Below are 27470 nucleotides of genomic sequence, written 5' to 3' on the forward strand. Positions count from 1 at the left end.
GAAATAAGCACCAAGAGGAAAGATGCCAAATCTAAAGGCTTTTTAATTTAGGATCATCAGACTATCTTGTGTGTTTAGTATCATTAAAGTCAAGTACTACAGTAGCAAGAAGAAATAAACCCAGGCTCCATGCAATGAACATATTTCCCAGGAGAAAACAGTAACGCTTATAATTTACCCAAAGACCATGTTTGTTTTTTGCAACTCACTCACCTAGATTAGTTGCCTCTTCACAATGTCTACATAGTCTCCGTATGTGCTGGCCTGTATCCTGCGCTTCTTACTCTGGATTAATGCTTCCTTGTTCAACTGTTTAGTATCCTATCAAGAAAAGAGAAACCTCTCTAGATATTCCAAGCATGAGACACAATGCAGGGGACTGGATAAGGAACTGGAGGAGTAAAAGAAAAAAGGAGAAAATACCTGAGGGACTGAAGGATCCTACGGAAAAAAAGGACCTAGAAGATGCTTCCTCCTTGGGCTGGAAGCTATGAGCCTGCATGTATCACAAAAATGCTAGAAGTAATCCCTTTGTTCTTCTGCATTTAAAACTGGACTGTGGCCACCTGAGAAGCCCTCCATCTTGTCATACTCCATCTTGTCAATACTGCCCCGATCCTATGGAAACATGGATCTATTTTCAGTCACCTGCTGCTGTTATTGCCGGCAATCACTGATAGGAGCAGAATATAAATAGCTCCTGTCTTCTTTCTACCTTTCAGTCTTTCATCTATACTTTCTCACTGGCAAAGCTAACATGGAGTCAGGAACTCTGGAAAGTGTAATTTGCAGGCTTCCACCCCAGCGAAGAAGAAAGTACAGGTTTCTCCGCAACTATCTGAAAGCAGAGCATTCCCAGGATAACTTTCATAAGCCAAAATGGTGTAAAGTAAAGAAGCAGTTAACTAAGGATACTTCTAGCTAATGGGTGCACAAAATAAATCAAGATAAAACACAGACACAGTCCGAAGTTACAGTGGCTTGATGCTGAGTGAAGTTCCAGTGGAAGGAGCTTGGTGGTGCACCGGCTGCTCAGGGTGCAGGCTGCCTCTGTAAGAGCTGGCTGCAAAATGAACAATGAGGACTATTTTTGCTATTTGCCTTTTTTGTAAAGTGAACATCCTCTTTGTATTTCTTTCAGTTAGCAAAAACTAATGTAGGTACTATTGTAGGTCTTTTGCAAAAACAAAGCATAAAGCAAATTTTCAAAAAGTGGGAGATACCTGTGGAGGTGTGCCAATGTGAGGAGAGCCAACAGACACCAGATGTTACAGTCTACGCCTTTCCCAACTCAGCATCCATATACATTTCTCTACTTGCTAAAGACTGAATGTTTGTGTCCTCCCAAAATTCATACATTGAAACCTAATCTCCAGTGTGTTGGTATTTGAAGGTGAGGTCTTTTGGAGGTGGCTAGGTTGTGACAGCAAAGCCCACATGAATGGGATTAGTGCCCTAATAAAAGAGACTCCAGAGAGCTGCCATGCCTCTTTCATCATGTGAGGGCACAGCAGAGAGACCGCCGTCTATGAACCAGGAAGAGGGCCCCCACACGACACTGGAACTTCCTATGCCTTGATTTTGTATGTCCCAAATTTGAGTAGTGTCTCCAGGACTGTGGCACATACATTTCCCAGTCCAGGGTATTCTGTTACAGCAGCCCAAACAGACTAAGACACTATTCAAATTTAAATTTCTGTTCAACAATAATAAATATAGTATCATTTTTCTACCTAGCAAAATGTAACAATAGATCATACAAATGAAAATAAGTTCATCCTCTCCCAAAAAAGGGGAAACAAAACCTCATCAGTCACTGTATTCTACTCTGAAAGATGTTAGTTCCTCTTTTGCTTCACTTGGATATTCTAGAATTAAAGATGTCATTTTAAATTTATCTATCAAAAATGCACTTTACAGAAAATGTTAGTAAAACAGGAGAATAATTAACATATTCAAATATGGAATAAGTAAGTACATATAATCCTAGTTTTATAATTTGTTGTGAGGTCATACATGGTATTTATAATTTCCATGAGATATTACAGGTTTGTTCTTTTTAACCTGAGCAAGAACTTAACATGGTCAAGGATCTTTACTAATGAAGTATCCCAAACCTCATTAAATCATTAATTGTCCTGTCTTATTGTGTTGCCTTTTTCTTCTATGACCTTTTAATAGATTATTTTTACTGTTTGTTGAATCAAAAAAATATATATATATACATAAAGGTACTCATTTAATAAATGCACAGATCAAATTAATCCTTCTCAAAGTTAAACACACCTGTGTAATCAACACAGATAAAAATCAACATTACCAGCAGTTTGGAAGCTCCTCTGATGCTGCCTTCCACTGATTCTCTTCCCTTCTGAGAGTACCAGTTATCTTGAGTTCAAACACCTTTTTACCTACTTTTAAACTTTATTTACTTTTACCTGCTTTAAAAATTTACGTAAGTGGAATCAATATGATATAAATCTGTATTAGTCAGAGTTCTCCAGAGAAATTAGTAAGAGATAGATAGATAGATAGATAGATAGATAGATAGATAGATAGATAGATAGATAGATAGATAGATAGATAGATGATGATGAATTGGCTTACATAATTATGGAGACAGAAGTCCCACAATCTGTCATCTTCAAGATAGAGACCCAGGAAAGTTGATAGTGTAATTTAGTCTGAGAATTAGGGAAGCCAATGATGTAGATTCCAGTTTGAGTCTGACGGCCTGAGAACCAGGAGCACCAAGAAGAGGAAAACTTCCATGTCCCCACTGAAGCACTCAGGTAGGAAGGGGAGAATTCTTCCTTCCTCCACCTTTTGTTGTCTTCAGGCCTTCAGTGGATTGGACAATGCCCACCCACACTGGGAAGGACCACCTATTTATTGAATCCACCAATTCAAGGTCTAAGCTCATCCACAACACCCTCACAGACACACTCAGAAATAATACTTAATCACGGCACCCTGTGGCCAGTAAGGTTGACACATAAAATTAACCATCACAGTATTCTTCCTCAAAATTATGTTTATGAGATTTATCAATATTATTCATGTCACTTTAGATTCTTCATTTTTCCTTCCATTGTGATGGAAATTTGATTAAGTTCTAACTTTTGGCTATTAACAATAGTAGTTACACATACATTCTAGTATACTGCTGTTTTTTTTAATAGAGTATGGCCAATTTACAATTTATGGTTAATTCCTGGTGTATAGCATAGTGATTCATATATATATAATATATATATATATATCCCTTTTCATATTCCTTTTCATTATAGGCCATTATAAGGTATTGAATGTAGTTCCCTGTGCTATACAGTAGAATCTTGTTGTTTATCTATTTTATATATAGTAGTCAGTATCTACAAATTCTGAATTCCCAATGTATCCCTTCCTACTCTCTTCCCCCCGGTAAACATAAGTTTGTTTTCTATGCTTATGGGTATGTCCCTGTTTTGTAAATAAGTTCATTTGTGTCCTTTTCTTTTTTTCAGATTCCACATATGAGTGATATCATATGATATTTTTCTCTCTTTATGGTTTACTTCACTTAGTATGACGCTTTCCAGGTCCATCCATGTTGCTGCGAATGGCATTATTTTATTCTTTTCTGTAGCTGAGTAGTATTCCATTGTATAAATATACCATAGCTTTTTTATCCAGTCATTCTGTTGATGGACATTTAGGTTGCTCCCATATCTGGCCTATTATAAACAATGCTGCTATGAACACTGAGGCACATGTATCTTTTTGAATTAAGAGTTTTCTCCAGATATACGCCAAAGAGTGGGACTGCTGGATCATACGGTAAGTCTATTTTTAGTTTTTTAAGGAATCTCCATACTGTTTTCCTTAGTGGCTACATCAAATTACATTTCCTCAACAGTGTAGGAAGGTCCCCTTTTCTCCACACCCTTTCCAGCATTTATTGTTTGTGGACTTTTTAATGAATGGCCATTCTGACCAGTGTGAGGTGATACTTCATTGTAGTTTTGATTTGCATTGCTCTTAAAATTACCAATATGAGTATATTTTCATGTACCTATTGGCCATCTTCATTGGAGAAAAGCATGTTTAGGTTTTCTGCCAATTTTTTGATTGGGTTTTTTTTTTTGTTATCGACTTGTATGAGTTATTTATATATTCTGGAGATTAAGCCCTTGTCAGTCGCATCATTTGCAAATATTTTCTCCCCTTCCATAGGTTATCTTTTCATTTTATTTAGTATATTGCTTTTGATAAACATATATATTCGTTTCAGTTGAGTGTGTATAAGAAGTGGACTTGCTAGATCCTGGAAAATACATCTGGTTTTAGCAGATATTGTCAAACCATTTAATCTTCCATTAATTTTTATACTGGACAGGGAACACCAGAGACTGTCAGGAGTTCCAGGCAGAGTCCTGGAACTTGCATTATGTAGCAGAAATCTTATTGAGTATAGACATACCTCAGAGATATTGCAGTTTGGATTCAGACTGTCACAATAAAGTGAATATGGAAATAAAGCTAGTCACACAAATTTTTTGTCTACCAGTGCATATAAAAGTTATGTTTACACTATATGATAGTCTATCAAGTGTTCAAATAATAGCATTATGTCTAAAAATGCACATACTTTAATTAAAAAATACTTTATTGCTAAAAAATACTAACCATCATCTGAGCCTTTAGCAACTCATACTCTTTCTGCTGGTGAAGGCTCTTGCCTTGATGTTGATGGCTGCTGACTGATCAGGGTGGTAGCTGGTGAAGAGTTGAGGTAGCTGTAGCAATTTCTTAAAATAAAACAATAATCAGGTTTGCTACATCAACTGACTCTTCCTTTCACAAATGATTTCTCAGTAGCATGCAATGCTGTTTGATAGCATGTTACTCACGGTAGAACTATTTCCAAAATTGGAGTCAGTCCTCTTAAATGTTGTCACTGCTTTATCAACTAAGTTTATGTAATATTCTAAATTAGTTGTTGTCATTTCAACAATCTGCACAGCATCTTCACCAGTAGATTTCATCTCAAGAAACCACTTTCTTGGCTCATCCGTAAGAACCAATTCCTCATCTGTTAAAGTTTTATGATAAGATTGCAATAATTCAGTCACATCTTCAAGTAGTTCTTCTGTTATTTCTACATCGGCAGTTACTTCCTTCACTGAAGTCCTGAACCCCTCAAAGTCATCCAGGTGGTTTAGAATCAACTTCTTCCATATCCTGTCTGTGCATGTTGATATTTTGACTTCTTCCCATAAATGATGAATGTTCTTCATGGCATTTAGAGAATGGTGAATCCTTTTCAGAGCGTTTTCAATTGGCTTTGCCCAGATCCATCAGAGGAATCACTATCTATGGCAGCTATAATCTTCCAAAATGTATTTCTTAAACAATAAGACTTGAAAGTTGAAATTATTCATTGACCTATGGTCTACAGAACAGATGCTGAGTTAGCATTAATCTCATCGTACATCTCCACGAGAGTTCTTGGGTGACCAGGTCAGTGTACTGACAATGAGCAGCAATATTTTAAAAAGAATATACTTTTCTGGACAGTAATTCTCAACAGGGAGCTTAAAATATTTAGTAAATCATGTTGTAAACAGATGTATTGTCATCCAGGCTTGATTGTTTCCTTTAAAGAAATGGGCAAGTTAGATTCAACATGATTCTTAAAGGCCCTAAGATTTTTGGAAAGGTAAATGAGCACTGGCTTCAGCTTAGAGTCATCAGTTGCATTAGCCCCTAACAGGAGAGTCCACCTGTCCTTTGAAGCTTTGAAGTCAGGCATTAACTTCTCCTCTCTAGCTATGAAAGTGCTACATGGAAGCTTCTTTGATTCATTTACCTTGAAGACTATTTCATTTACCTTGAAAATCTGCCACCTTCATTAATGATCTTAGCTAGATCCTCTGGGTAAACTGCTGCAGCTTCTCCACCAGCACTTACTATTTCACCTTGCACTGTTATGTTATGGAGATAACTTCTTTCCTTAAACCTCATGAACCAAACTCTGCTAACTTCAAACTCTTCTTCTGCAGCTTCGTCATCTGTCTCAGCCTTCATAGAATTGAACAAAGTTAGAGCTTTGCTCTGGATTAGGCTTTGGCTTAAGGAAATATTGTGGTTGGTTTGATCTTCCAACTAGACCACTAAAACCTTCTCCATATCAATGAGACTATGTCACATTCTTATCACTCGTGTGGTCACTGGAGCAGCACTTTTAATTTCCTTCAAGAACTTTTCCTTTGCATTCACAACTTGGTAGACTGGTGTGAGAAGCCTAGCTTTCAGCCGATCTTGGCTTTCCATGTGACTTCCTGACTAAACTTAATCATGTCTAGCTTTTGATTTAAAGTGACTCTGCCTTTCACTTGAACACTTAGAGGCCATTGTAGGGTTATTAACTGGCCTGATTTCAATATTGTTGTGTCTCAGGGAATAAGGAGGCTTGAGAAGATGGAGAGAGACAAGGGAAGGGCCAGATAGTGGAGCAGTCAGAACACAAACAACATTTATCAACTAAGTTCATGGAGCCTCAAAGCAATTACAATCATAATCTCAAAGTTCACTGATCACAGATCACCTTAACAAATATAATAATAATGAAAAAGTTTGAAATATTGTAAGAATTACCAAAATGTGATGCAGAGACACAAAGTGAGCAAACGCTCTTGAGTAAATGGCACCAATAGACTTGCTCGACGCAGGGTTGCCACAAACTTTCAATTTGTAAAAAGCACAATATTTGCAAAGGGCAATAAAGCAAAACACAATAAAATGAAGTATGCTTATATTTGCATTAATCACTTCAGTTTATTCAATCACTCCCTATTTTGCCTGTTGATGCAGTGCCATGAGAGCTCCAAATAGCCAGAAAGCCATTTACCTTCAAGTTCACTTCAACCACTATTAGGTTCCCCGGTAAAAATAGTTTTCCCTTGCAAAATAACATTACTAAACCAGGTTCAAACCTCAAGAATAGAAAGAAAATTGTTCAAGCGGTTTATTAAATGAAATAGCAAAAACAGCCACTCCTGCTTCCAACCCTTGATTCCAAAAGGGTATGTAAACAAAAAGAATTACATATGTCAATGTGGTACAAATACAAATACCAAAACCTGTAAGGGAGCTGTCCAACTTGGCAAGATGCTATCATCTCCAAATGGCATGGTAAATGTCTTCAACTGGTCATTCTTATGTTATGCAATGCCAGTCACTTTGAGATGGTAGAGTACATGGCAAGACCAATGAATTCAACTGACACGAGCTCGTTATTGAATATATTTTTGGTGATATGATAACCATGATCAGAAGCAAGGCTGTGTGAAGCAACATGGTAGTAAATAAGTATTTTGTAAGTTATTGAATGGTGCTGCTAGTAGAAGCTTTGTGGCCAAAAGAGGCAATGCCTTCTCTAGGATAAATGTCCTTTTCAGTGAAACAGATGATTGTTCCTTTCTAATTAAGGTGAATTCAACTGACATTTAAAATCTACAAGCAGCAATCAAGTTTTCAATTTGATATTTAACTGCTACAGCCCTTTAGCTTTTGTTATTGTTTTGTTATTATTTGTCTTTGCTGTAGGAGGGACTGGCTAAAAATTTAAATATTTGAACTACGCATTTTCTTTCTGCAAATTATCTAATGTAGTCAGAAGATGGTGACTACTGAATGTTCTGCAGGTTCTGAAGGAAGTCACAGGATGGCGGAGGGGGATTAATTGCAAACATACGTCAAAGTGAGAGCGAGAGGAACTCTCCAGCAGCATAGAAAACTGCCTGCAGTAACTACATAGCACCTCAGCTTCTCCCTCTTCCCAGTCTTACCTTCCTCACTCCCTAACAGTCAGCATGCCCCCAGAGAACCACCCAGTATAATCACGCACATGAATTTCCACTTCAGTCTATTTCCCACAATCCCCACCTAAAATAAAGACTAAAACAAACACCAATGTATTTGGCAGTTGTGAGTATATAATGACACTGTAAAGAAGAAATCATTTTGTTCTGCTTCTGACATTAAAAAATAAAGAGTTTAGTTATTAATTTTCTAGTTTATCCATTAATATATTCATAAAAATGTATGTATAAAATAACAAAATGACTTACAGGGATAGACAGTTTTTCTTTTCATATTAGAAAATATTTATGAACTCATATAAATTTAAAATATTTCAATATTCACATCTGCTGAATGAGATAAGATATTCTATTATCTCCATTTAGAAAGCAGCAATTGTTTTAAAATCAACTGATTGATAAATGATGGGATTAAGCAGTTAATCCCAAAGAGAGCTTTTTTTGGAAATTTCTTTAATTCAAAATGTTTATAACTGATTCGTTTTCAAAGCAATAACAATACAAAGAAATTAATGCATTTCAGTCTATTCTATCAATATTCAATCATATTTCCTTTATAAATATGACTTGTTCTGAATTTGTCACTAGCAAAAAAACCGTAACAATATGCATTATATAAAATTTCCACTATATTGCAAAGGCAAAATAATATGCTAAAGACAAAACAGATTTTTCAACAGCATATGGATCTCTTAGTTCAGTTTTATTGATATTATATTCAGAATACGTAAGTGGTTAAAATCAAGACTAGAAAGAGAAAGTATTAGAATTTCTTTTTTATTTTTAATGCACTTTATAATAAGAGACAAATTAAAACTGAATACAACCCATGAGGGTTTGCATCCATTGAAGTTATATTTCTGACAGAAAAAAGTACATAACTATGTAATACATTCTATTAGTGGTAGAATGTTCTTAAAAACCTTATCAATTTTGATAACATACCAGTTAATTCTCATTGCAAGGTTTCTAGCTAGAAATCTTTTTGTTGCAAGAAAGGAAAACACATTTAAGGGAACTCATAAAAAGGAAAGTTCATTTAAAAGAACAAACTAATCTGAAATAAACAAAAACAAAAACAAAAACCCCAAAACAAAAACAAAAACAAAAACAAACAAACAAACAAAAAAACCTAGGACAATCTGACACCCAGTCCCCAGGAGGATCAAAGACTGCTGAAGATTCAGATAGTTACCCTATCTTGTCTTCACTCTTTCTCAGAAGCTCTCTTTCTGAGTATTGTCCCCAATATTTTTTTTTCTTTTGTGATTGGTCTGCTCTCTCTGCTTATTCACCATCCACAGAGCTGATAATGCCTGCCCAAGATGCCACCACTACTGAAACATCCCTTTTTACCTCTTACAATTGCAAATAAATGCAATTCTCCCAAATTATCTCTGTGAAACTGACACAAATCATGAGTGCCTCGTCAGACCAAGATTGGTCAAAACATATATAAAAGGATTTAAGATCATATAGTACTAATGTCTCAGCAGAACCTATAAGTGGAGCATTTTCCCCTGAAAAGGATGATAGCTTATGAAAAAAAAAAATATCTTCAAGTAGAGAGACTCTGTGATAGATAGTAGTTAATTTGCCTCCTTTTTAAAATTGATTTGTTTTGTTCTTTGCATTTTATATTTGTTTTTAAATATCACAATTTTTTTTTGTTAACTCCAGGCATCAGATGAGAACTAAGAAAATTAACAGAGAAAGTACTGAGTAGCAAAAAAGCTGTTGCAATACCCTGGCAATATGATTCCTGAGAGAGAAAAAAATCTCCCTATGACCCTAGAAAAACAAATTTGTGAGAAATAAGGGGAACTCTACCTCTGTAACGGCAACGTGAGGACCTCCACAGACCTATTTCCTAGCAAAACAAGTGTAACTGGCGGGAAAAAAAAGGGTTGTTTTTTTTTTAAATGAAATTTCTGGAAATTGTCCTAAGGGCAGAAAGTAAATAGCAAAGATTTATTTTAAAAAACCTATCAGAAGTCAGTAAAAACAGAAAGTCTATGGTATTTGAACCATGACTTCCTCCTTCCCCTATTAGCTCACATATTGGAGTTCCATTTAAGATGGCTGCAAATACACGTGTGACTGAATCACTGTGCTGTACACCAGAAACCAACCCAACATTGTAAACCAACTATACTGCAATTTTTTAAAAAAGAAAGAAAGAAAAAAAAAAAGATGGCTGCAGCCAAGATTACAGAGTTCCTTCTGCCTCTGATTCCCAGTCAAGGGCTATAGTATTATGAGGAAGGAAGAAATTTTTGTCTACCCTCTAGGTTCTTCTGGCTGGCTAAGAATTAAATTGACACGAAACAGAATAACAGGAGAAAATCAAACAAAAATTCAATAACACATATACATGAGGGAGACCCAGAAAATCTGAGTAACTCACAAAAATGGCCAAAACCCTCACCTTAGACACCATCTTCAGCTAAGGACAAAAGAGGATGTTGGGGGTAGTAGTTTGGGACTTCAAAGGGGAGGATGGCAATGCACATGGAGATGGAAAAGCAAATGCTTAGTAAGTAAATGTTTACTGGGCCAGGCAGAGACAATGGGACACCAAGTGGACCTCTCTAGGCCCCTGCTGAGTCTCCCCCACCACACCTAGCCCACAGTCTCTGCAGGTATCTCTGGTGATAGCTCTGTTCCAGGAATAAACTCTCTATCTAAATTATTTTAGGCAGCTAACAGGGAGGTCAAAGTTTCTTCCTGAGTCTTTTGGGTCTTGATTGTCCTCAGCTCAAAATAATCCACATGCCAAAGAGACACTTAGAGGCGGCAAGTTTTACTCCCATATAGTATCTTCCCAGGAGGAACAGGCTGCCAGGATTTCTTATCTCTGCCAGCTGTGGGTTGCAGAAACTAAATCCCAGGTGAGTGTGGCCAAGATGTCAGAGGCTCTCTGTGTCCACCAGTCCCCACTCATAGGGTAGAGGATCAACCTCAGGTATGAAAAGCTAGGAGAACTGGGCTCCAATCTACCTTAACCCTAGCTCATTCACATAGTGGAGGTTCCATGCCAGGAGACACAAGCTGAGAAGACCAGAGGCTACCACCTCTTCCCAGCACCCTGCTTTTAAAGTAGAGGTATCACTCTGAAAAAAAAGTTGGCCACTGTCCCATCCCCAGACCCAGAGCCATAGCTCAGAGATTTGGTCAGAGGACAGGCAGGCCTTAAGAACAGAGGGTTGTCAAGTTCTCCCTAGTGTAACGACTTTATTTGAAACAGATGGTGGCAAAGGTCAAAGATAACGGTGCTCTCAAAAACAATGAAGGGTTTGGTGATAAGCAATTAAGGCAGCTTCACAAGAGAAACAAATTAACTCCTAGAAAACCAAGTTAATCAGAGAAAACCAAGTATACAGACAACTAAGAACTTTCATAAGATCAGCGGGAACCTCAAACATTGGCCTCCAAAACTACCCCTCTAAAGGAGATTGAATTTAATCAAATCAGACAATGGAGCAATTTATACTCCAGGGCATTGTCAAAAACACCAGAGCAATTAGTAGAGTCTAACAGCTGGGTTTAATCAGGAACGGAGACAAAGAGAGCCCTGCTGAAAACACTGTCACCCCAGGATGAATGTATGCACGCCCAAGACTGCACCTCTGAGCAGTATCATCAGAGCCTTCACACTGCAGGGAAAGCAGATGTCACTAAGATAGTCCAGCGAGTCACTAAACAAGTAAACAAACAAACCAGAAGCCCCAGGGAGAGGGGAAGCCAATCAGTATGCAGAGCTGCTTCAATATATTATCTAAAGTGTCCACTTCTCAATGAAAACAAACTACAACACATGCAAATAAACAGCAATGTGTGACTCAGAAAAGCCCCAAAACAATCTTGAAAAAACAAAGTAAGTGGGCTAACACTCTCCATTTTCAAAAGTTACTACAAAGTTACAGTAATCAGGACTGTGTGGTACTAGCATAAGAATAGACATGCAGGTGTATGGAATAGAAATGAGAAACCAGAAATAAAAGCCCTCACATTTACAGTCAGTTGATTTCAAGATGGGTGCCAAGACCATGCAGTGGGTAAACCACAGTCTTTTAAACAAATGGTTCTTTGACAATCAGCTACCCATAAACAAAAGAGTGAAGATGGTCCCCTACCACATTTGATATACACAACTTAACTCAAAATGTATCAGGAAACTAAATTTAAGTGCTAAAATTATAAAATTCATAGAAGACAACATAGGAGTAAAATTTCATGACTTTGAATCCAGCAATGATATGACATTCTTAGATACAACATGAAAAAGAAAAGCTATAAGAGAAAAAAATTAGGTAAATAGGACTTTATCAAAATTTAAAGTTTAGTGCTTCAAAGCATGCTGTTAAGAAAGTGTATAGACAGCCCCCACCAGAAGGGAGAAAGTATTTGCTCTACTGAAACCTTAAAACAAAAAAAAGGCAATTTATAAAGTAATTTTTTTAAAAAGAAGGTGAAAAGTATAAAAATTCTCTGAAAGATAATCTCTTTCCACAGAAGTACAATATAGGTTAATTTGAAACCTATACATATAAATGGCAAGATTTCTATTATGTTTCAGTAGAGAGAACATAGAAAAAAGAAAAAAAGGAAAAAAATTGCAGAAGACTTTGACAAAAATGAGTTACCTTAAAATAAAAACCTGTAATTTTAACCAGTCTTATTGTGACATTTTGATTTCAAGGAAAAATTTTTTTTCAGCCACAGGAACCCACGGTACATATCAGAATGATAAAAAGCTTGGCTTTAGTGTTCTCAGCATGCCAAGAAAATTGGAAGCATGTCAAAGTTCTGAACATTGGAGAATATCCAATGAGGGAATAAAGCGAATTTTTCCCCAATTGTTTAAAAAAAAATAAAAGGGATTTCTTTATATCCTTGCAATTCAAAATGTTCTGTTTCTGAAATGCTGGTATGAGTCCATAATCTCATGAAGCAGTCAAAACTATAAATTATTACCTGTGAAAATACTGTTTTAAATGGCAATTTGGGTATGTAATGGGGTATTAATATGTGCTATGTAGGAATACTGCTTAACTGCAGACATTATGTTATATATAGACACCTTTATGACTAACGCACCAAGGGGAAAATTCTGGCAGAGTAACGTGTGTTCAAATTCCCTGCTTATAACTCCATTGAAACCTTAGGTTGAATTGTATAAATCATAGTTAATATACCAATATCTAACTTTTTTTTTACTGGCTCTCCTGGTTTACAGAAAATAGCTATAGAATCAGCTCACTTTTCTACCTGCAATATATCTACATTGTGGAATTTCCAGTGATCATTAATTTTTTATTCTAGTGTCTTGAATCATGTTACAGCACAATAATTTAAAGCCATCTAATACAGGAAAATTATTTCAAATCAAAAGGACACCAGATTGAATATTGGAAAGTAAACAAAAAGGGTAAGAAACTAAAATACTGTTTGGATAAGCAAAACTAAGAATTTAACATCTACAGATGTAATTATACCACAATATGGCTCTATAATATATTCCAGAAATGGCATAAATACACGGAATGTCACATGGTCCCCTAAAAACTCCAGTTTCAGATGGTGGACCAGGGTGACCAACTTACACACAGTGAAATGGGAGTGAGACCCATTTGGATTTTTTTCTCTATTAAATTATGCATTTTTACATGTGATGAAGCTTCCTGTTTCATTACAGTTTCATGGCACTGAGAATGACAATTGTATTCAGAAAAGTTATCATATGTTCATGCCTTTTAAATTGTGAAAAATCACACATAGTTCTGTGGCCTGTTTCCAGTGTCAACTCACCAGAGACATTATTCCATCATATACTTTGATGAGTCATTTCATTTTATTCAGTGTTTTGGGATTTTATCAACTGACCCAAATGACAATAATTTAAAATGTTTCCTTGGATATAATAAGGAGTAAAATGTTTATTAAAAAGGGGGGGGTCTCAGTTATATTCCCCAAATTTTATTTTACTCTTAAATCTCAAAAACACTATGTAGTCATAAGGAATTAGTTTATAGTATTAAAAAAAAAACTATACACCTCAACTACAGCCATCTATCCTCTATATTTATTACTAGTATTTTAGACATGCAAGTGCCACCTACTGAGTTAACTGTAAAACAACTAGGAGTTCACAGTGAAAGAGCCTTTCTTTGTTGTACTAATATAACCCAATTGTTACCACATTCTACCTCCACAATAAAACTGTTAATCTTTAATATATGTTTATGTTAACTGCATTCATACATGCTTAATTTTTCATACTTTATGTTCCCTACACAAACTGTTTCATAAAATGGGTTGGGAAAAATTTGTTCACACACCACATTTCAGTGACATCAATAAGTAAGCCATTTAGTTGATTACAAACCGTTAATAACAATTTTCTGCTCTGGTTCAAAAGCCTAAATACCAAGAATGTTGCTATATATGGTTAAGAAAGTTTCTGAGAAAACGATTCATATGGACTTACTTGAAAAATAAAACCAAATAAACATTTAATCCCTTACTTTGTACACTTTTGCAACCAACATTTTTAAAAAAAAATTTTTTGTGGCAAGCCAATAATAGAAGATCTCAATTCTCCATCTTCAAAGACCATTGTATGGTGCCATATTCCCCACAGACAGCATACGAGGGTCAGGTAACCAAGGGGTGGAAGTGTCCTAGCTTACCATACCAAAATATGTACTTGGGGCAACCATGCTTTCCATTCTTGATGATGTTGGTCTAGAGTTCCTAGTTCTCAAAGGGATTGTTTATATCACAGGAAACAAGATTCTCATTAAGTGTTGGCTGTGGATAGGTTACTTCAGGCTCCCTGTGCCAAAAGAACAGCAAGCAAGGAAAGAAGTCACCACACTGGCTGGTGAATTAACTTTGATTATCAAGAGGAGATGGGGATGCTATTATATACTGGAGGCAGAAAAGAATACGTTTGTCTCCCTGGAATCCACTGGGGTGTTTCTTAGTACGCTCATTCTGCCTATGCGGGGCAGCAAAGCGACAAATGCAGCAGCCCCAGCCTGAAAAGGCCATGATAAACAAGCGCTTGGACCCCTCTGACGTGAAGGTCTGGCTCATCTCATCTTATAAGTCACCTAGACTAGAGGCGATCCTGGCTGAGGGTTAGGGAATTTAGAAGGAGTCACAGAGGAGGGAGATAAGGAGCATCAGCTGTATCATCAAGACAAACTGCAGTTGTTTGGAGCTGAGTCCTTTCCACCAACCCACTTCTTGTAAGCTTCCCCTAAATCCTAGAGAAGGTATTTGTAGAAGAGCTAACTTACTACATGGTGCAAGTGGATCTGAGTGGCACAGAACAGACTGTACTGGATGCTGTGGGGCCCCACGAAAATTGCCCTTCAGGCCTGAGGCATCTTCCCTCAGTACTGCCTGCTGACATCTCACATCTGATTCCCTCTCCAGAAATTGTCCTCAACCACAAATAGCTTCCTCCTCATCATTCTTTCTATATCCACAGATTTGTCCTGCAGGGTACTGAGATCTGGTTTCCTTCCACTGATCCAGGACAACTATGAAAAACATCCAGTTCCAAAGTTCTCCATGTAACTGGCTTCCCATGTAAATTTTTTTTTTTTTTTTTGCATCAAAGTTTAACATCTTTCCCACCCAGTTCTGCTTCTCTTTCACACACCTATTATTCCCAAGAACAACTCCTAAGATACCTCCTGCATAAAACTTTTTGCCTCAGGGTCTTAGACTGGAATAACTAAATCTAAGGCAATAGTAAAATTGCATGATTATGATGGATATTTTTGAGTGTGTTATTAAAACATGACAAGCAATTGTGGCTGGAAAGAGTAGGAAAATACTAAATAACAATAGGCTTTTTAGAAAAATGAAGTTAAGGATATTTTCTTTCTTCACAACAAAAAATGAAAGCTGCAAAAATATCAAGAATCTGAACAATAATAAAAATATTTATGGAATTCAATAGACACTCTTCAGCCTGTCTAATCAGAAGGAAATGATGAAATTGGAAAATATCTATTTTGTGACTCATAATGAAAAAATAAGGATGTAAGCAATGACCATCAGCACAAAAAGATACAGCCAGACATATGTGCTCCCTGCTGTACATAAACAACATCAGAAGTATTTTACTAAAAGATAAATATATGAACCTGAATTGCACTAGGTCTAATTACAAAACCTATAAGAATTCATTACATGACACTACAGGATAAGAACCAACAGGTTCAAACAACAGGAACCATGGGACAAAAAAAAAACTGTCTAATAAATAGAGAAAGGTGGGCAGAAAGAAAGGGAGTGATGTGTGTAAAATCATGGGGATTTGAACATTGATATTAAAGAATTATGGTGGTAACTATAATTTATATTTACTAATATTATAATTAGTTCAGATTAAGTTTGTGTATTTTTTAGAAATACACGCTGAAATATTTACACGTGAAACTATAGGATTTAACTCAAAGGAAAACCAATGAGGTATAGAGAATGGGTTGGCATTTGGATGAAAGAAGATTGGCCATATGATTATTAAAACTGGGTGAAAGGTAAATAGAGGTTCATTTCACTATTCATTCCACTTCATTATATATTTGAATTTTTCCACGTTTCAAAGTGAAAAAGAATGAACCCATAAAAAATTGAAATAACAAGCCACTCACATGGAGAAAACAGCTGCCATTCTTAACTGACAAGGTATTTAATAATCGGACATTTCATTGACCATATTGCTATTGTTACTGGGGTCTTTTCTTTAAATGCAGCTTCTAACTGTCTATAGTTTACATGGAATAAAATTGATTCCCAAACAATTATATTATACCCAGCATTTTTCTAAATGCTCTTATTCTCTTGGATATTCCAAACAACATATTTTTATACTCCTGACATAACAGAAGTATATCTATTATTTTGCATTAAGAGTAATTGTGGTTTTTGGATTGGGCCACATGTATATTTTATGATAATAAATAAGTATCTATTTATTCCAATTTCACAAGATGTTGTCAAATATATTGTTAGCACCTATGGAGATGATTTATGATTTCTTAACACTGGGTCATCTGTTCATTACTGTATAAATTTCACTTGTTCAAAGTTTTTTATTCTCTCATGTGCTGCTATTTTTTTTTCTTTTTTGTAGCAACATTCAAAAATTTGGCTTGGTTTCTGGTTTTCTTATTTGGTTTTATCTTTCACACTTTGGTATTCTTCCAAAGAATTTGGAATTTGGAATTGTTTCTTTTTTATATTCTTCCTTTCATGTTGTTGTTGTTTGTTTTTAAATGATTCTTTTAAAATGCCTTCAGTTGCTGTTATTTCAAAATGGCTTTTCTCCTTTTTTCCCTCATTTTTATATGCAAAGTGTTCTGCTTGGATTTTGTATCTCTTTTGGCATGTGCATTTTATATTTTCCTAAAATTCATTCATTCCAACCAGGTTTTTAAATTAATTTACATAACTTTGAGTAAAATGAGCTTGTTATTTATTAAGATAAGCATTTAAGGGTACAAGTTTTCACTCAAGCATTACTTTAACTGTTTGTCAGGTATTTGAATATGAAATACTTATGTTGTTCATTTATTTTAAGTCTTTTGCAATAACATCTTTGATTTCTTCTGTGACCCAAAAGGTTTTTAGAGGTATCTGGGGCCTTTTTAATATATATTTTGTTTCACATTGGTAGAAGTGTTTTCTAGGCAAACTCTATAGGAACAAGAAAAAAGTGAGACTCATAGAGGATGTCACACTTGAGCTGAGACCATAATGATATGTAGACATTTTCCAATGAGAGTAAGGGTCTCCCAAGAAGAGAAAACATAAAAAAGGAATAAAACCCTGGTACTTAGAGGAGTTATTTGTAGATCAAGAACATTATCTCAAATGTAGCATGAGGAGCACTCTATGTATTACACTGTAGAGTTAAACAAAAAGACATAGATGATAGAGGTCCTTATATGCCATGCTATGCAATTTCTACTTTATTCTAAAGAACAATAGGGATGTTAGTCATGGAAGTAACATCATCAAGTTTAAACATTATAATCAATCCAAGGCACACAGAAGAATGGAATGGAGAAGTAAAGACTGGAGATTACTTTAGAGATTTCGGCATTATTCAAGCAAGAAATAAAAAGAACCTAAAATAAGATGGTAGCAATGGCAACATTATCTTTACCAATTTTCTTGGATGTGGTCCCTGTTATGAACTGAATATTTGGGTCACGGCCTCCAAATTCATACGTTGAAGCCCTACCCCCAGTGTAGCTATACTTGAAAATGGGGCCTCTAAGGAAGTAACTAAGGTTAAAGCAGGATGGGTCTATGATCTGAAAGGATTAGTGTCCTTATAAGAAGAGACACCAGAGAGCTCACCTGCTCTCCACAAGAACACAGAAGAGGTCATATGAACCCACTGTGAGATCACGGCTGTGCCTCAAGCCAAGAGAAGAAGCGTCAGCATGAAACCTACCTGCTGACACCTTAATCTGGGGCTTTCCAGCCTCCAGAACTGTGAGAAATAAAATTCTGTTGTTTAAGTCAGCCAGGCTGTGGTAATTTGTAACGGCAGCCCAAGCAGACCTATTCATTCCCTTACTGGATACTGAGATGTGATGGGAAGAAAAGAAAAAAGAGTATTTTCTTGGTAGAATGATTGAACAACAAATGCATTAAAGAAATTTTTAAACATCCAGTTAGAAAATAAACAAGTACTACAAATGTAATGTACAACTTGATAAATGTAATTAATACTGCTGTATGTTATACATGAAAGTTAAGAGTAAATCCTGAGTTCTCATCACAAGAAAAAAAAATTTATTTCTTTAGTTTTGTATCCATATGAGATGATGTATGTTAACTAAACTTATTGTGATAATCATTTCATGATGTTTGTAAATCAAATCATTATGCTGTATACCTTAAACTTAGATGGAGCTATATGTCAATTATATCTCAATAAAACTAGAATAAATAAATAAATACATATTTGACTGCTCTTGAAAGTGTTTCATGTCAATATGAAATACATCTTCATGGAATACATGTATCCATATTATTAAATTGTTTAGAATAAATATTTAGATAATTGATTATATTTATATAATTTGAGTAAAATAGCAACAGGACACATATCATTAATTTCAAAATTCCAGTTTTAACAGTTATAATCTTTTCAAAGTACTTCATTTTATCTCTGAGGTCTGAGACCTCATTTAGTTGATAATGCCTTCATGAAGTCTCTGAACATCATGAGCCTGTGTAACTTCATATTCTAATGCCTCGAATGGAGCTGCTATTGCTTTGAACATGAAAGGACTAAGGTGAGTGGATTCCTCTCTATTCCTACTCTACATATTCCTACCAAATAAATAATAGAAAATAAAATATAATCATAAGTCAAATCCATTTTTACAGGTATTGCAATGTGTGTACCAAAATATACTATGTTAAATTAGTGGTATGAATCATCCAACTACAGGGAAAGATGGTCATTCCCACACCCATTAGAAGGAATCTTTCACAGACATGTTATACAAGACCTTCACAATCATCACACTCACCCCAACACACAGTCCCAATAGGCAATGCCTGTTCTTCCGTACTAACTAACTAACATTATATCAACTAAAGGATGAGGTGAAGGCCCCTACAGTCATATAGACAGACACACAGACACACACAGCCCTCTGGCCAGGTTAGAATTTATCAGTAGAAAGTTTATGTTTTAGATTGTTAAAGAGAGCCTGGAAAGATGTCACACACTTTCAGTCTCATCAGTTCATTAGTTTAAACCCAACAGAAATGGTACCTGAAGTTGGAATTTCAGGAATGAGACTATATTGAAAGATAATTTTGGAATACACCAAAAACAGATTTTCGGATTTAGAAATGCTGCTTTTTGCCAATTCTTTAGGCATTACACATTGTGTTTGTCAGTCTCAGCACCTCGGAGAACCTCTGTACCACAGATAAAATTGCTTTAATGTCACATAAAGCATTGGTGTGGTGTGTCGCAGATTGTACAGTCTTGACAATAGGGAGTCAGTGTGTATACTCAGAGAAATGAGGGACAGATAATGACAGTGTGAAATCAATAATATATATATACACATATATAAAAAATATTACTCAACCATAAAAATTAATGTCATTTGCAGCAACATGGATGAACCTTATCATATTAAGTGAAGTAAGTCAGACAGAGTAAGATAAATATCATATGATGTCATTATATGTGGAATATAAAAAAAAAATACAAATTTTATTTACAAACAAGAAATAGACTCACGGACTTAGAAAACAAACTGTGATTACCAGGGTGGAAAGGAGGAGGGAGGGATCGATTAGGAGTTTGGGATTCATAGATACACATTAGTATATATAAAATAGATAAACAGCAAGGACCTACTGTGTATAGCACAGGAAGCTATATTCAATTTCTTGTAATGAACTGTAATGGAAAAATTCTGGAAAAAAATGTATGTATGTATATGTATAACTGAATCACTTTGCTGTACACCTGAAACTAACACTGTAAATCAACTGTACTTCAATAAAAAATAAGAATTTGAAAAAATAATAACAGAAGGGAGCACTGGAAATAGACATAGTGAAATCTAAATCATTACTGTAAATTTGACTACCAAACTGAAAGTAGAAATGTCCATTTAGTTTTCATAGAGGTTTTATAATGTGAAGGTAGTTTGCTAATAATGTGGATCTGTAAATTCAGATTATGTGAACATCTGAAAGATGTAAAGAGGCAGGAACACAGAGGAGATCGTAAATAAGTAATTGTTTTGCCTCAGAAAAAAATTTAAAATAGAAGCTTCTGGTGAGAGTGATATTTTCCATTGCCTTCATTTGTTATCAGTATACTATTGACTCTCCAAATACGTGTCTCTGCTGAGAAAAGTCCCTCGAGTTCTAGACCCACACGCTCCCAGGCCAGATGGGCAGCTCCATTCAGATGGTCCACTCGCACCTCCATCCCAGTGTGTTTAAAACTGAACTCTTCTCCCCAACTTGAACCTGTTCTGTGGTCTTTAATAAGATGTTAGCATCATGATCCAGTTTCCCAGGCCAGAAACCTGAGCCTCCACTTTAAAGTGATCATATAATCTCGGTTTTTGCTAGCATCCCCTTTCACTCTCAAGAGTATATTCATTTGGACAGTAAATAATAGGATTACCCTGATCGTCTTTGTCTCTTTTATTGCTCTTTCAACTTGTATCTGAACAAACACCAGGTCTTTTCCGTCTGTTTCTTATATGAATCTCAATTTTGTCCACCTTTCTTTTTCAATGCCACTACCCTACTTCAGGGGACTACTATCTCTCCCCTGGTGGTAAAAAATTAAATAGAATATTTGAAGCATCTTGTAAATCAAGGACTATATTTAACCTGTTTAATTTTGTATTCTCAATCCAGTGGGGCACCTGTTGTGAACTTATAAACATTTGTTGTTTAAATGAATTATCCAGTGATACTGGAACAGCCACACCTTTATAGTGGACCTTGTAGATTTGTCCATCCAACTCCCTCACCCCTTCCTTGATGGGAGCAGCAATGATTGTAGAATATAGCCTGTGCTAAGATCTGCAACCTGACTCAAACTCAGCAGGTGAACCTTACCCAGAGTAACAGAATCAGAACCAAGGATTCAAGAATCAATCCAGCTACTTTCTCGAAAGGAGAAAATATAAACTTAGCTGAGAAACAGCGGACGCTTGCCTGTAGGGGTAGAGATGAATAAAGCTGACTGCAAAAACAAAAAGGGATCAGAAAGCAGGCTACAAGAGAAGCCCCTGGTGGGGCACCTTTCCATGCTCCCAGGCTCTGGCTCTAGTCCATTTTGGGGCCAAGCCACATCCCTGCTTGGTTCTGGAGCAATTTCTGTATTCTTAAAATAAGTTTCCCTTTTATAAGATAGCTCAAGAGGAGTTTTATTTATAACCTAAAAAATCTTAATTAATTCAGTCTCACTATCATCTGTGAAGATTTTTCAAAATAAAAATGACAGGGCCCACCCCAGGAGATTCAGTCCCAGCTTGAGACTCAGTGGGAAAGGACAGGGATGCTGGCCTCTCTCACGGTATTTTTAACAGCTTCACAGATCATTCTGATGCTCAGTCAGGGTTGAAAACCACTAAACTCTACTATGTGTTGTAGGGAAATATAAAAGAAAAGGAGGACAGTAACCCAATACTCCAGGGATTTTAGATTTCATTAATTATATTGGACATGCATATGTAAAGAAGACTTAAGCACCCTTTCAAAGGAATGTATCAGATGTTTGAACTATGTTTAGAAGCACTGAACCAACAGGAGGGACATGGGACACTGGCATTACAGCAAACTGTTTCTTTAAAAAAAATGCATTTATCTCAATCTCAAAGACACCTTTCAGCGCTATATATTCAAAAATTTTAATTAACCTCTTAATAGGATAAAATGATGGTCATTTAGGTAAAAATAACATAATTTGAGTTTTAAAAAAAGCTCAAAATGCTCAAACCATGCAAATAAATTGTAAATTAGGATTAGCCTCTTCAAATGTTAACACCATAAAACTGAAATTTTCATTTGATTTATTGCCAGATGAATCCATTCTATGTAAATTCTGTATATCTGCCCTGGGCTATTCTTCTCTGAATTACATGCTATTCATCATCCTGACATTACTAAAATAGCATAAACTTCTATTGATAAAGATAATGCATTTTAAATGTCATTGTTGATATTCTGTTTATATTTCCATGTACATTGGAAGAGGGTCTTGAAAATTAGTAATATGTAAATAACATATTAATGAACAATTTGACCCCAGAGAAAAAAAATGTCTAATCATTTATCTCCATTAAAATAACTTGTTTATCCCTCATAACAACTCTTTTTATATAAGGGACTATACACAGAGAGATTATAAGGCTAGAACCATACAAGTCGATCAACTCGTAGGCCGCTCCTTTCCACTTACTTAAGCATTCACCTATGTTTTCTACAGTATAAAGCCTGCATATTCTTTCTGGTTGGTAAGAAAAGGAGACATTCTTGCTTTCCCTTAATTTCACTTTATAAACTGAATTTCATCAGCAATTGTTATCCTTTTGAGCCTATGATTTTTGAAGTATTACGATCACTCAAAAAATTTTCCCTTTCAGAAAGATGTTATCACTGTTTGTAAATTTCAATAAATCTATAAATGAATGTACAATTAATTTCTTAATATTGTTTTGGACCCAGAAGGTAGACGTGAATCTTCTAAATGAAGATTTCACTTTCTAGGGTCTAGTTCTGAACCTTACAGGCACAAAGATGAGATGATCATTTGCTGAATGCTTTTTTTTGTTTATCAGTCAGATGCATTAATATTTTTCTGAACTGTCTATCCAATTTTTGTCCATTTTTCTGTTGTATTACTCAGCATTTTATTATTGATCTGTAATAATTCTGTATCATAAATCTTTATCATATGCATTGCCAATATTTTTCCCATTCTTTTTTTGTTTTTCTTTGATTTGGCATTTGCTTCTTAGTTACCAAAAGTTTTAAATATTTGTGTAATTCAAACTGTCGTTTCTTTTTTGTCTTTATTGACTTATCCGGTCTGACCACTATTCAGAATATTTATTATAGGTAATATAGAAGTAAATATTATCAAGAAAATAAACATGGCTAAAGGCGGCTGTATCAATAGAGATCTGGTCTGTCATCTTTCTTGGTTCTTGGCATGATGTATGTAGTTGAGCACTCCTTCTTTCTTAAAATTTTTTCTTTGTTGTCCATGATACTAACATTTCCTGGTTATCATCTTTCCCCTTTTGCCCCTCTTTCTATCTTCTTCACAGGGCCATCCCACTTCACCCAAACAATAAATATTCCAATTCCTTCAGATTTGGTGCTAGGATGTCTTCTGACATCATTTTGCACACTCCTCTTTGGAAACCTCATTGAAACTGATGAGTTTAACTGCCAAATATGGCCCATTGATTACACACATCTTTATAGCTCCAACCTGAATCACTCATCTGAATCCCACGTATATTCAACTGTCTAGTTGACATACCTACTTATAAACCTCAAAGTACCTGAAACTCAGATGTACAAAACTGAGATCTTTATTTTTCTCTCTTCCTCCCCAGTATAATTCTCTTCCAATATTTAACTATCAACATGGACATGAAATTCAGAAATTTAGGAGCCTCTCTGACATCACATTTTCCTTTATTTCTATACCCCATGTACTGTGAAATGGAGATACAATTATCCCTCTTGGATTCACATGTTACTGTCTATGTTTGTGAGCTTCCATTAGCTCTCAGCTGGATCACTACAATAGCTGAAGTCAGAAGTCAGTAAACTTTTTCTGAAAAAGGCCATATAATAAATATTTTAGGCTTTTGGAGCTTTGTGGCCTCTCTTTGCAACTAAACTCTGAGGTTACAGTGACAATAACAGCCATAGACGGTACATAAATGAACAAGCATGGCTATGTTCCAATACAACTTTATTATGGATGCTTGAAATTTGAATTATATATAATTTCCATGTGACATAAACGTTATTCTTCTTTTGATTTTCTTTCAAATATTTAAAAATACAAAAAAAAATTTTAACTCATGGGCTGCAAAAAAAGCAAGTGGCAAGCTGGATCCCCGGTTTGCTAGTCCCTTGTCTAGGTGGTCCTCCAACTTCTACTGCATCCCTTTTACATTTATTTTTAACACTGGAGGCAAAGGGGTCTTGTGGAATTCAGATCTGATTATATCAAACTCCCACTCTATGACTTTCCTCTGAGTTTAAGAAAAACGTGAAACTTTCTGACATTGTTTCAAGGCTCTGTGGGATCCAATGTCTACCTTTCTCTATTCTCATTTTATAATATCTTGATGGACATTTCATCTCAGACACAGTGCATTTCTCTCACCAAGAATTTTTGACCAGTACTTCTTATCGGTATAAGTCAGAGAATCTGATTATTAATTCTGATGTCCTGCCTCACATATATGGCATGATTACCAAGTATAATTTAGAATACTTTAGTTAGAAAAAGTTCTCTTATAAATTGTTTATGGAAAGTGAATTACACATCTTTGTTTCCTTGAATTAAAATTTATAAACAAAATATATATTTTCTGGTTGTCAGCTCCTATGTGATAATTGTGTGGTATCAATTAGAATCTTCAAGATGGTTTCTAACTCTATTTCATGTATTTCAAAAAACCATGCTAAACATGTAGGAAACATAACTGAATACTTTCAGACCTTGTAGTGGAATTTACATAAATTTACTCATTATGTGTAACATAACAAAAATGCTTATTACTCTGATTTAAATGTTTCTTTCTACATGAACAATCTGTACTGAATGCCATTTTTCTAATCAGTTTACTTAAATGACTTTTGACAGGCTATTAAATAATGTCCATAAGCCAGTAAATCAGAAATATGAAATTGTTATTACATCTGACACTTGACTCTGTTTGGGGCACCCTGCACAATTTAATCAAAAGAAACTCACCTTGTTTCTGTACCTATGCTGACTTTCCACAGTGCCAATTAAATGAGTTATCTATGCTAAATCTTATTAATACAATCAGGACATGAAATGGTAAAGATATTAGTGGATGCATAAATATGAATTTCTACAGTCTGAGTAATAGTAATAATGACTCTCAACTCCTCCTATTAAGAATCATAATCCATTGTTCAAAACATAATCCATTGTTCAATTACAAAAACTGAACCAAGTCTGAATGTTACAAATTCTGATTTCTTACAATGGCCATCCCAACAGACTAAAAAAAGACTATGAGAGTAGGACAATTTAAGATTGAGTTAACTAATATGATTTAAAGGTAGAATTTAGGGCTAAAATAACTAATTAACTGGCTTCAGGCAAGTCCTTAATTTATCTTAGTCTGAAATATGCCACATGGAAAATGGGCTACTTGTAACAACCTCATCATATACATTAGATAATTCTGTGTGTGTGTGTGTGTGTGTGTGTGTGTGTGTGTGTAAACATTGTCATACACTTCTAAGGTATTACCATGCTCAGGGTGCATTTGCCTGAAAGATCAGTCAACCTTTTATTGTTGGATAATTCTAAAATATAATGGCACATTGGATACAAGCTGAACAATATCATGTTCAAATTAGGTTTATTCCAATCCTATTTTAAACTGCAACTCAAAGAAAGTTCCCTGTACCCCACACTCATTATCTACCCTGCTCGTTTTATTCCACAGCATTTATCACAGTCTAGCATACAACAGTATATATATATGTATATATAATTTTCCTCTCCTTCTACTATATTCTAAGTTCTGTGACTGAGGAGTGCAAAATAATTTTCCTGTATTGTGCAGAGTCGAGAACAATGTTTGTCACATAGCAACACTTAGAAACTATTCGCTAAGTAAATGAATTAATGAACTACACTTTGACCTTTTCATGCCTTCATTTTCCTACATAGTCCAGGAGAGTCACTTTAAGTCCAAAAATAACCTCCCATTCCAATCCTATACATCCCCATTGATGCAAAAGACATTCCCCTTAGGCCAGTTTACTTCTCTGCACTTCCTCATTTATTCCATATCTAATTTGAGTAGTGTTAATGATTTGGTTATTATAATCATTTCAATCAGCTTTCCAAGAAAGCAAATAGGTGTTTCATCTAATCCTGTGGGAGTGTTTTTGTGAATCAGTGATTGATTTTTTTTCTTGGAACTTTGTTATACCAGGGAAATAGGTTGCCACAGTGTCTGCTGAATTTAACAAGCACAGATCATCCAACAAAAATAATTTACATTAATCTAAATTATGGGATAAAGTGACACGCTGTGTTAATTATGACCACTCTTATTCTAAATTATTAATTCTTAATTACATAATGATTTTATCATTTATTTTTCTTCTCTCATTCTTGGAAACATAAGTATTTTGGTTACTTTGAAATGACCATTTAAGATATGGCTGTTTTAGAAAATTTGAGGTAATAAAAATTGGTATAGAAGAGTCCTTGGAACAAAAATTTTAGGTCGTAATTCACTTTTGTGGGAGGCATTCAGTGATAATGATAACATTAGCATGAGATTCATTCGAGGATTGTCTAAGTCTCTAGGTGTACAACAGATTGACCACTGGACATGATACTTTTGGACTGGTAATAAATGCAAAAGATCAGCCATAACATACCCTAAACCACAAGTCAGTGCCAAGGCTTCAAAATAACTCAGAAGATGGCAAAATTCTCAAACTTCCAAAGATCTTAGTTATCCATGAAAGTAAGCCCAAAAGTGCCCTTATAAAAAGAAATATATGTACCCTCAGACTCTCTCCCCAGGCAGGTAAAAATATTTTTTAAATGAAGAATAATATTTTAACTTTAAAAGACAAGTAATTTAAAAAGAACAATTACCAAATAATAACAATTTAAGCATTTAGTCCATTCTTGTACTAGAAATTCATTCAGGTTACAAAACAATAAAACTTTAAATAAATACCTCAGAATTTGACTCAGTATTATTTATTTAAAAGTTATTGGATTAATAAGTAGAGATGACTATTATAACAACAGAAAAA

At 35.2% G+C, this 27470-nt stretch overlaps 1 long non-coding RNA gene across 1 annotated transcript in view; it reads right to left on the reverse strand.

Annotated features, from left to right (window-relative positions):
• Positions 1 to 27470, reverse strand: part of LOC141577727 (uncharacterized) — a 382973-nt gene that overhangs the window by 64323 nt on the left and 291180 nt on the right. Inside the window, exon 4 of the long non-coding RNA XR_012507080.1 lies at positions 214 to 321. This is a non-coding gene — a long non-coding RNA (uncharacterized LOC141577727). The remainder of the gene's footprint in view (positions 1 to 213; positions 322 to 27470) is intronic.

The sequence above is a fragment of the Camelus bactrianus genome, chromosome 5 (genome assembly GCF_048773025.1).
Source record: "Camelus bactrianus isolate YW-2024 breed Bactrian camel chromosome 5, ASM4877302v1, whole genome shotgun sequence".
Lineage (NCBI taxonomy): Eukaryota > Metazoa > Chordata > Mammalia > Artiodactyla > Camelidae > Camelus > Camelus bactrianus.